The sequence below is a fragment of the Dendropsophus ebraccatus genome, chromosome 1, assembly GCF_027789765.1.
Source record: "Dendropsophus ebraccatus isolate aDenEbr1 chromosome 1, aDenEbr1.pat, whole genome shotgun sequence".
Classification (NCBI taxonomy): Eukaryota; Metazoa; Chordata; class Amphibia; order Anura; family Hylidae; genus Dendropsophus; species Dendropsophus ebraccatus.
In genome coordinates, this window is record NC_091454.1 from 100,714,208 (window position 1) to 100,725,579 (window position 11,372).

Here is an 11,372-nt window from a genome sequence, read left to right on the forward strand (position 1 = left end):
GTGTGCACTGATAGGTCTTTCTGCCACCGGAATTCACTGAATTCCGGCCGCAGAAAACTGACCTGTCAGTTTTTTCCGGCGCCGCATGGGATCCCGGCCGGAGCGTATACGGTGTGTGTACGCTCCGTCCGGGATCCCATTGAAGATAAGCTATGTTCCACAGCGCAAAACTACGGCCGTAGTTCTGCGGCGAGAACTACGGCCGTAGTTTTACGTAGTGTGAACATAGCCTAAAGGAGTTATCCAACATAATTTTTTTTTTAACCTACTGTATGCTCAGGCAGGTGCTAAATAGAAAAATTATCTATGTGTACCTTCCTCGCTGCCCGGCTGCTGCCATTATCATGGAACTCTGGTCCATAGCACTTTCAGGGTTCCGGGTTGGCATGTGATATTGCCTGCCAAGTCTCCCCTCAGCCACTGATTTTTAATATCATGTCCCTGTCCTGAAAACAGAAGCATTATGCAGCTGCAATGGAGCTCTTATAAGAATCTATTGTCATGTGTTTTATTTACTGTCTGGTTGATTTTCTAGCTGTAATTTTTTTCTTTTTTGCATGTTTATGTCAAGTCTTATGACATTCCTTTCACTTGGCTCTGCCCGCATGACAGAGAGGATTACTTAAAGGGGTATTACCATCTCAACTAACAGTTAAACTTGTAGGGTTTTTCAAGTTAAACATTTTTGCAAATACTGTACATTCATTTAGCAAAATTCTTCTCCTGATATGTCCACTGTTTTCCTTCTCTGTTGATAACACGTTGTCTAGGTAACTGACCACCACTTAGCCCTAAAAGCAGTGGTCTGGCTGTAATAATGTATGTATATTATACAGTATATATATACAGAAACATAGTGCACTAACCCGGAAGCACTGTAATACCAGGACAATGTCTAGAGAGGACAGGGCAAGCTCTTTTTCCAGTTCCCTGTTCTAAAAATCCATTTAATGTATGGACCCCAGATAGAGGACGTATCAGAAATTAAACTGATAAGATACTACAGATATTACACTTGATCTTAGTCGAAAGGCCGAGAAGCAAACATGTAGGACTTTTCTACTACATGTTGATGGGGCTTTCAAAACATAAAAGATAACATTTTAAATACTATAATAATATAGATTATATTGGTAGATTTGTATTTAACTCTTCATTCCTGCTTCTATATTTTGACTTGTTAAGTTTTCGAACTTGTCATTGACCCATCTATGTAAATCATGTTAGGCTGAAATCTTATATGGCAGTTTTTGTTTTTTGTTTTTTGTTTTTAAACCGCACTGCCAAAACCAGAAGTTGATCCAACAGAAAAGAGAAGTACAAGTCCTCCCTTTATATTTTCCACCCTATTTGAATCCAACTCTAAGTTTTGGCACAAAAACTACAGTCTCAGTTTTCGAAAAAACTGCTGTGTGTGTTTCCAGCCTCATTCAGGCTTATTAATAGAATAATACAGATTATACAGTGGAGTTTACCATGGAGATACCCTCTTCTCTTTGCAGCAGCTTTTAAACTGAGTTTAGTCCTCCCCCTTCATTCATAAAGTTTAAGTGTACCCAAATATAAAGAATGGCTAAAAGTTCATATTGCCAACATTCCTCCCCCCCATACACATGAAAGTTCGGCCTGGCCAAGCATTTATGTACTGCGGAAATAAGAAGAAAAAAAAGTAATGTCAGATTTTTTTTTTTATTTTTCTTTTTGCTAATGAATATTCAGCTTTATTGATCAAAACTTGTTACCTATAGGAACAAATTACAAAAAAGTATATCACTTTGTAGCCTCTGGTGCCTTAATTCCAACAGTCTTTTTAATTTGAGGTCACACACATTTCCAGAACTTAAATTAGAGATAAATATCTAAAGAAATTGGTGAAGAAGTAGTTGGTGGCTGAAGAAGTTGGATGCAGCTTTAGGCCATAGGCTGTATCCATGTTTTCCAGGGCTCCCTAGGGCTGCACCCAACTTCTTCAGCCACTGGTAAACAAATGCTGCATGCTTGGGTTCAGATAAACTCGAGCATGCTCAAGATCTGCTCATCTCTAATTACAATCATTTTGGAATGGTAATTTCATGCCTAAATATTAACTTACGTTAGGTTGCTGAAGAAATGTAAATCTTGTAATTCTTGATACTGTATAGTGACAAGCTATTATGTGGAATCTAAACAATTCTGAGAAGTTTAGCATATATCAGTTATCTAAATTACGAAGATTCTTGCAGCAGTCATACCTGCAGTGCCTCCTGGTGTTCTCTAAAGAAATTAGATCTTTTTGATGCTGCTTGACTTTATCTAAATGCAAGACAATCTGATCCAGTCAATGAGTCTTCCTCACATAGGAAATAGGCACAGTATCAAATTTTATGCGAGCAGTGATTCCCAGCGGTGTGTGCAGCAGTGTCTGTACAGTGAGCAGTGATTATGGGTAGTGATTATGGGTAGTGACAGGCAGCTTCCCCCTGAAAGCTGTATATACCCTGGAAGCTGTATATTCCACAGTAGTATATAGTACAGGGGAGGGGGGAGCTGCTCTGTAAAACTCTGTGTAGCAGCGCTTGATCAGAGCAGGGGTGAGGGAACTGCAGGGCTTAGACACCCCTGCTGTACCTTACACAAAGGTTGGTGGTGGCAGCAGCAGGGCCAGTGTTGCCCCTTACTGCTGCCACTCAACCTAAATTAATGTATACATTTATTTTATCAAAGTTACATTACAAAGAAATATAATGTATTTTTTTTAAAATGGTATGCTCTCCTTGAGGCTAACATTGTGACAGCTTATGAAAGGTCAATATTATATGCCCTAACAAATTCAACAAAATATGGATCAAATTGTATTATTCTCAATTGACCATTGCCATCTCCGTGATATACAAGGTAACTAACTGCCTAATCTGAGATCATACGCTTTTGTTATTAGCCATATAATTTGTATGAGCATGACCAATATATTTTTTTGTCTGTATTACTATTTTTCAAATTACAATTTAATTACAGTTAATCATAATGTAATGTGCTTGTTCTTATTTGCATTTGCATTTTGGCTGCTCTCCACAGGTGTAAAGGGTAAATGTTACAGCTTTCATTACCTATTTTATATCACACCTTATGGTGCTTGTTCTGGTAAAAAGTAATTTTTATCACCCGTGGATTGGTATATGTGGGTGGGGCCTCACGGGCTATGTGCCACATTGCTCCGCCCCTAGCGTCTAGAGCTTTAGGCTGGCCCTTCCAAATGGCTGCTGAGGGGGCAGGGCCTGTGAGACAATGGTGTCACAGATGGGGGGTGGGGCTTAGTGGCGCTAGGGGCGGAGCGCTGTGGCACATAGGTCGCGAGGCCCCACCCACACATACCAATCCACAGGTGATAATAACGACTTTTTATCAGAACAAGCACCATGAGGTGTGATATAAAATAAGTAATGAAAGACGTAACATTTACCCTTTACACCTGTGGAGAGCAGCCAAAATGAGGGCACAAGGGGTGACAGTGTCATTTTAAATACTCTAACTTAGGGTAGCTTCACACCTATAAAATTTGCAGCGGATTTCACACTGTGTTCCGCAGTGAAATCCGCTGTGTACTGTTATTTCCTATGGTTCTACATACTCGCATGGGTTTGTATGTGAAGCCTCTTCGAATTTAACCCACTGCTGCCGAGCTAATACACTACCTGCCCACACTCCCGCTTGCTTCTGCTCTCTGACGTCCTGTTCAGCCAATCAGTGCACTGCAACGGGGCAGCACTGGGTCACGTGGAAAAGGCCTTCAAATACAGTGGAATGGAAAATCTGCTGCACGTATGTAAATCCATAGAAAATGACAGTACTGGGAATCACAGCTGATTTTGCCACAGAACTCGCAGTACATGTATGTGTGACGGTACCCTTAAGAACAAGTTTCTATGTAACCAGTAGAGATGAGCGAACCTGTGTGCGGCATTTGATTCACGGTGGCTAAAACCCTATCGCTGCCTGTAAAATTGTAGATACAACTTCATCAGCCACCAGTAATCAAATGTTGAAGACTCAGGTTCGGATGAAGCCAAGCCTGCTTCAGGTTTGCGCATCTCTTGTAACCAGCTATTTCTTTAATAAAAACGAGTTAAAAAAAAAACTTCCATTAATTTCCATTCTCTGGAGAAAATGAAGTTTTAATCCGCCGGTATGTGTCAGGGAGAGGCAGGCAGGTAGTCATCTGGGCATCTCTCTGCCTGTCAGCGTACTTGCAGGAGATGAGTGACAGGCAAAGAGGCCTGTTACTGGCTCACTCCTCTCCCTGTCAATCATCCCACCGAGCTTGCTGACAGAGAGCGGTGAATTCACATGGGCGTGGAGCCGCCTAGATGACTACCTTCCCACCTCTTCCTCTGACGCTGGCGGATTAAAACGTCATTTTCTCCCGTATATATCTTCTTAAAAGGGTTATCTAGCGCTACAAAAACATGGCCACTTTTCCCCCTACTGTTGTCTCCAGTTCAGGTGCGGTTTGCAATTAAGCTCCATTTACTTCAATGGAATTGAGCTTCAAAACCCCACCCAAACTGGAGACAACAGTAGGGGGAAGTGGCCATGCTTTTGTAGCGCAGGATAACCCCTTTAAGTGATTAAATTCCAGATCAAAACTGACCCGATCTTGCAATAACATTGTACAGGAGAAAAGTGAGAGGATTTGGAGACCAAGCAGTGAGGTAGTTTTTTCAGATGAATTTCACAGAAAGAAACAATTAAGCTACAACATATTACAGTAAATTTTGTATTGGAAATTGCCAGAATACTGGTATAATGTGTGCTGGAAAAACTGGTTTACATAACTTACATGACAGATTTATTACGATTTTGTAACACTTTTGTGGGGTATAGTTTAGCAGGGAGTGGCATGGCTTTGTGGAAAATGGACATAGTTTGCACACACATCCCCCCCCCCCCCCCCCCCCCCGGCTGTCCAGCATCTTTCCAGTTCCATTGATTCTGCAGAAAGTTTACTATATTTCTGATTACTTCAGGTAAGGATTTCTCTGTAAACCGTACATGCCATATTTGCTGTTGCCTTGCTTAGCAGCTGTTTCTCTGCTTTCTCTTCATTCCCTCTGGTATTACTGTTGATGAAAGTAATGTTTACAAGTTCAAAGAATCCATTAGAAAGAGTGGGCTATTTCTGTTTCATGCAGACTGTGTAGTTTTGTTGCCATCTCTTACATTATACAGTACATTTTATTTACTAGGTACTGCTTCTCCCTATGTAGTGAATTATGTGCTTTAAGTGGACCACAGCCATTGATTTGTTAAAGCATTTACAATTTATAACTTCTCATGGGATACTGTTTTCTTTTCACAAGAATAAAGCTCGAGGTTTCTTGTTCAACATAACTGAAATCATGATTATCCATTGTTTTTCTAGAAAAACTACAACTAATAACATATGTTAAGTGCATTTTAAATGGATAATTTATATGTCTTATGTGCCTATGATGATTTTACAGAATATACTTTTCATTATGATAACTAGAGCAAATTTATAGTACAACCGAAGCAAATCGATCCGTTGGCTGTGTAGTTAGCTTATCAGCCGGCGCCCTTTGAACTTCATGCCACTTTGTGCCACTTGTCTCTGCCTAGAAAAGCTGGATCCAGTCCTCGGTTTCTGCTTCTCCTGGTTTCCCTAAACTGGATCCAACCTTCCCAGGCACAGATTTCAAAGGCGGCCGGCTGATAAGCCAGCTGAAGAGCTAACAAAGTGCTTTACTTCATTTGTACTGTCAATTCACCCATCTCTAATAGTAACGAAACAAATCAAATATCACATTGTCAGTTGTTCCCCTGCTAAACACATCCCTGAATGGTAAGCTACACTTATCTGATTTTAAGAAATGTATTTGAAATTATTGGCTTCAAACAAACTAATCTGAAGAAGTAGTCAGCAGAGACATAAAATGGACTGCAAACCAATAAAATATTTACAATGCTTTAGAAAGGATCCCCTACTTCAAACTCACTCATTCATTCATTGCATTTTGGTACCATAGCTTTAGGGCCAAACCAACAGCATATACTATAGACGTAGCTTACTGCACTATTATGGGAGCTAATAGGCTTCTCCAGTGGTAACTGCAGAGAGGTGACTCAGCTGAGGGGCACTGGTGTCAAATGATATATATGGCACCTATTGAAATGATCACTCTTTGTTAATTAGACACGGTTATTTGTGGTAGCATACAGCTGGCAACAATCCAGTCAACAGTGACTAATGTATATAGAATCAGTAACATATACAGATCTCTAAGGTGTTTGAGGGTAGCTTTACACATACCGAATTAGCAGCGGATTTCACACTGTGAGTTTGCAGCGAAATCCACTGAAAATCCTGGTAGTGTGAATTTTAATGGGGTTACATACCCGCAGAGGGATTTTAATTCCCCTGCAAGTATGTAATGCCAGCCCCTTTAACCCCTGCCGCTCGGAGCATACATTACCTGCTCAGCGCCGTGGCTGCATGTGAGACTCCTGTCGGTCCCACTCAGCCAATCATTGCTGCCATCCACTGATTGGCTGATGTGGACCGATGGGAGCTAGGAGCCTCACATGTAGCCGCGGCGCCGAGCAGGTAATGTATGCTCCAAGCGGCAGGGGGTTAAAGGGGCTGGGTTACACACTTGCAGAGGAATGAAAATTCTGCTGTGGGTATGTAACCCCATTGAACTTCACACTACATGGATTCGCAGCGGATTTCACGGCAAACTCGCAGCGTGAAATCCTCTGCGAATCCGGAATGTGTGAAGCTATCCTAAGGTGCGTTTACACCTACAGGATCTGCAGCAGATTTGATGCTGTGTTCAGTTATTTAAATGAAATCTGCTGCAGAAAATCAGCTGCAGATCCTGTAGGTGTGAACGCACCACTAATGTGTATTTTGGTATCACATTATAGGGGTATGATAGAGATTAGTAATGAAGGCTAAGTTTTAATATATAATTCCCTGAGAAGTGCAAACTCTAGAGACTGTAGAAGCAAAAAGTGTTTTTATACCACAAAAAGTAGAAAGCAGGAAAAAATGCTTTTTAAAGGAGTTCTTAGCTTTGAATGTATAGTGGTTGATCAATACCAAGGCGTTTAATTGAAAGATGTAATAATGAATAACTTTCATACTCATAATACAGTTCTGCCCCATAATGCACACTGAAATCTCCACACATTCCAGGCCTTAAGAGCCTCCTCTACTGTACCTGTGCTAGTTTCTAGTGCACATATTTTTGTCTCAGGCAAATAGCAAACAATTACAGCCCAGCATTTGTTTCTCAGAATAAGCAGTGATTGGTTGCTATAGCTCTGATTTATGTCTCAGACAGATTGATAAATCTGGGTCAATGTGTTCTAATGGCAGGGCTGTGGATGCAGAGCTAGTTTCGGTTGGCGTCTCGAAAAATTTGCTAACTGGATTTTTTTTTTTTATGTGAATGGTGTGTTTTTCTTCAGTGTGCTATGGCTGCAGCAGCGTGTGCGTGTGTGTGTGTGTGTGTGTGTGTGTGTGTGTGTGTGTGTGTGTGTGTGAGAGAGAGAGACAGACAGAAATTAACCCTTACAAGCAGCAGATGGCCTTATCTAACTGCATAAACATTTACAGCTTAAGCTAGCCATAAACTTAATAACTGATGGTCAATTGCTTGGCCATCAGTTATCTCTCCCACCCGCTGCCACACACACAGGAACGTTTGGCTCGGCCTAGTGTTAGGTGTTCTCTATGGACAGGGGTAAACTGAATCTGACTTCTAAAGAAAGGATGCGTTTTGATTTTTTAAATAATGGAAGTCAATGGAAATATGGATAAAAATGGATGCACACAAATGCCCAACCCAGCCTTACTCTACATTAGGCCCCAGAAGGACAATATCTGTAACAATGCTATAACTGTAAATATTCTCCTTCTGAAGCAATACCAAAATTAACTAATTTGCATTAATTCGAGTCTGTAGTGCTTGAAAATTTACACATTTATAAGGCTGGGTTCACACTATATTTCAGTCAGTATTGTGGTCCTCATATTGCAACCAAAACCAGGAGTGGATTAAAAACACAGAAAGGCTCTGTTCACACAATGTTGAAATTGAGTGGATGGCCGCCATATAACAGTAAATAACTGCCATTATTTCAATACAACAGCCATTGTTCTAAAATAACAGCAAATATTTGCCATTAAATGGCGGCCATCCACTCAATTTCAACATTGTGTGAACAGATCCTTTGTGTGTTTTCAATCCACTCCTGGTTTTGGTTGCAATATGAGTGCGATGCCCTGGCCCCTAGGGGCCACTCCGCAATACAGATGTTGTGAGGGGTGCAGGAATCGGGGCAGCTGTAGGAGAATATTGTCACGATGTAGGCACGAGGGTACTACAGCTGGAAACCAGGCTCCTGACCATGCGGGAATACTGGGCATGCGATTCTTCGTTGTCCTTAGTCAGGGCACCAATGATCACACCAATGCCAAGGTTCAGAAACGACGGTAGTTGTATATTTATTGTAACGGTGGTAACTAGTAGTAACAGTCTCTCCAGATGCAACCGGGAATAAGGCAATCTTGAATAAAGCAGAATAATGGGTGATGCTGCAATAGGCTGTGAGAGTGGCGTGCTGAATGATGGGAGTAGTAGTGATACTGAAGCAGAGATGCTGGGTGGAATGAGACTTGAATTGAATACTTGCTGTTGATGATTTGAGAAGATGATGATGAGAGGAACTGAAGAATGACTGAAGAATCGACACCCAGATGAGAATCTTGAGACTTGAGACAGGAACACAGCCAGTGGACTGGAGCAGCAGAGCACACAGAGGCCTCTCTCTTTTGCAGGGAGAGAGAGGACTAACAGACAACCTATCCCCTTGATGGTAGGGAATAGACTGAGGTAGCACAGGAAGTCACATGGTAACCCAGCCAAAAGCTCGATGACCATTGGTGTTACCATGGAAGCAGGGCACAGTCACGTGACATCCAGCCATTGCATCATCACACCATTAGGCATATACAGAGGAATATACATGAGTAGTACCATCCTTGAACACTAGGAGGCGACATAATACCTTTTGACACTGATACCTGAATATACATGCAATAAATGACTGAAATGGCAGACCTGAATACTGCAGGGGTGACACAATACACGCAGTTTGCAGTGGACCATAGCTTTCCAGAACAGAACTGTTTATAATGAAAGTGTGAGCATAAGAAGGGCTGTTCTGGGACACTGCATGAGGACCACAATACTGACTGAAATATACGTAGTGTGAACCCAGCCTCAAAGCAGTCAATTGGTTATTGTGGCCAATGCTTTTTTCATACATGCAACTTTTGCCTATGTCTACATTTACACATCTTCACTAGAGTTAAAGAGAAGCTTTTGGCTACAATTCATGTCCCAACCTGCTGATACTGATAGCAGTTAGGTCAAGGATACACATGGTACCTCTCATGTATCCAGCTGTGCTTGAACAACTCTTTTATTCTGCAGTACAAAAAGTCAAAGAGGCTTTCCTGAACTCTTAAGGTGCACCAAGCTGTAACACCCCCTAATTCCCCCTCACATTCCTGAACTTTGTGTCTGCTTGTTTTTTAGCAGGAACAAAATGAATCTCTCTAAATGTGACAGTGGGCCCCTTTAGGAAAAAGCTAAAAAATGTAAATGTGAAAATGTCACTGAATTGCAGTTAGACACACAAGATGGAGACAGGTGTGGTGCTGTTTTACAAAAAAGTAGCTGCATACTCCTAATCTTGAAGAAGCCCCCTAACTGTATGGCCTGATTATGACGAAATCAGAGCACAGCACTTGGCCAATTTTTATCAGGCCCAGAGAGTTGACTGAAGCTGCAGTGCATATCTCCAGCCGCTACTCTATTCAGCCAGAAGGACTTGAAATCCCTATTCTTATAACCATTAAAGGTCCACAAGACACTCCACAGGATAGGTGAGGAGCACTGTTGGTGGGAAAACTCCTCTAGAACTGTTTGGGGGAAAAAGTAAATTCTCTGGGCTGGGTTGGTGTGGAAATAATTAAACACACTATACTCCCCTCCTCCGTTCCATTTCAGCTGCTGTGCTGACTCTCCCAGTCCCCTGGTCTCTGTTTCTTCTGGGTTGTGTGCTGTCCTAACCCCCAAAGACCTTGCCTGCTCAGCTAATTGGTGGCCACAGCAGTGTCCTTTCGCAGTCACTTATTGGCTGAGTGGGTAGATCCAGTGAGGGATGGGAAGGAGCGCAACCTGGTAGAATCAGAGACCAGGAGCTTTGCCTTCGCAGCTGTGGCTGACAAGAGGAGGTAAGCATAGCATGTTTATTTGTTTTTACCACCCCTAGCCCTGACAGTTTTTTTCCCCCTAGATAAGCCATTTAATGCAATCTTCTCACATCCATCTATGGAAAATCAAAAGATCCTTCTTAAGAGTTATAGAACGAAATAGTATTTATAGTGCATTACTATGTATTTTATTAGATGGTTTAGTAGGGGGAATCAAACTACCATAAACCACCACATAACGCATTGTATACTTGGCATGCATTATCTTTGTACACAATTAATGTAGCAATCACAGGTCTACTAAACAGATAACTGTAAAGAAGAACATGATGACAGGTTACACCAGCAGTGCACAATAGGAAGTCATAATGTCCAATATATTGCAAAATGAATCAATAAATGATAACGAAAGAAAAAAAATGCGATACACGTTCAGAAATAATGTTACCAATGTCTGTTCATAATACAAATATTTAGGCTATGTTCCCACCATGTATAAAGAACGGCCTTTATTTGGCACTCAAAACAACGGGCATTGTTTTAAATGAAAAATTGCATTGGTCTATGGACAACAGTCAGAAATAAATTACATGAACATTTTTCAACAGCCGTAGCCAAACAATACATTGTGTGACACAACGGCCGTTGTTTGCATTGACTTCAATGCAAATTGTTGCATTATTAAAACAACGGCTGTTCTTTTAATAAAAAGTACAGTGTATAAACATAGCCTTAATATGTTCTTTAACCCCTTAGCGACCCATGACGTACCTGGTACGTCATGGTGCCGCAGGGGGAGTACGGAGAGGGGTCCCGCCGGGATCCCGCTCTGAGCGGTGCCGCTCCCGACTGCTATCTGCAGCCGGGCAGTGTCTCTATTGTGCCTGCAGCAGGCCAGTGCAATGGATCACAGATCTGATGGATCTTTGCTGTGTATATACACAGCATTGATCTCTATGAGAGATCAATGCTGTGTATATACAAGTCCCCAGGGGGACTTAAAGAGTCACTGCCGTTTTTTTTTTTTTTTTTTTTTTTTTTTTGCAGAAATCAATAGTCCAGGCGATTTTAAGAAACTTTCTAATCG

At 41.5% G+C, this 11,372-nt stretch overlaps 1 non-coding gene across 1 annotated transcript; it reads right to left on the bottom strand.

The window, feature by feature from the left end:
- Positions 1 to 851: 851 nt before the first annotated feature.
- Positions 852 to 1,045, bottom strand: LOC138781871 (U2 spliceosomal RNA). Its single transcript, XR_011361584.1, has one exon. It is a non-coding gene; the product is annotated as a U2 spliceosomal RNA (small nuclear RNA).
- Between the last annotated feature and the right edge of the window lie 10,327 nt (positions 1,046 to 11,372).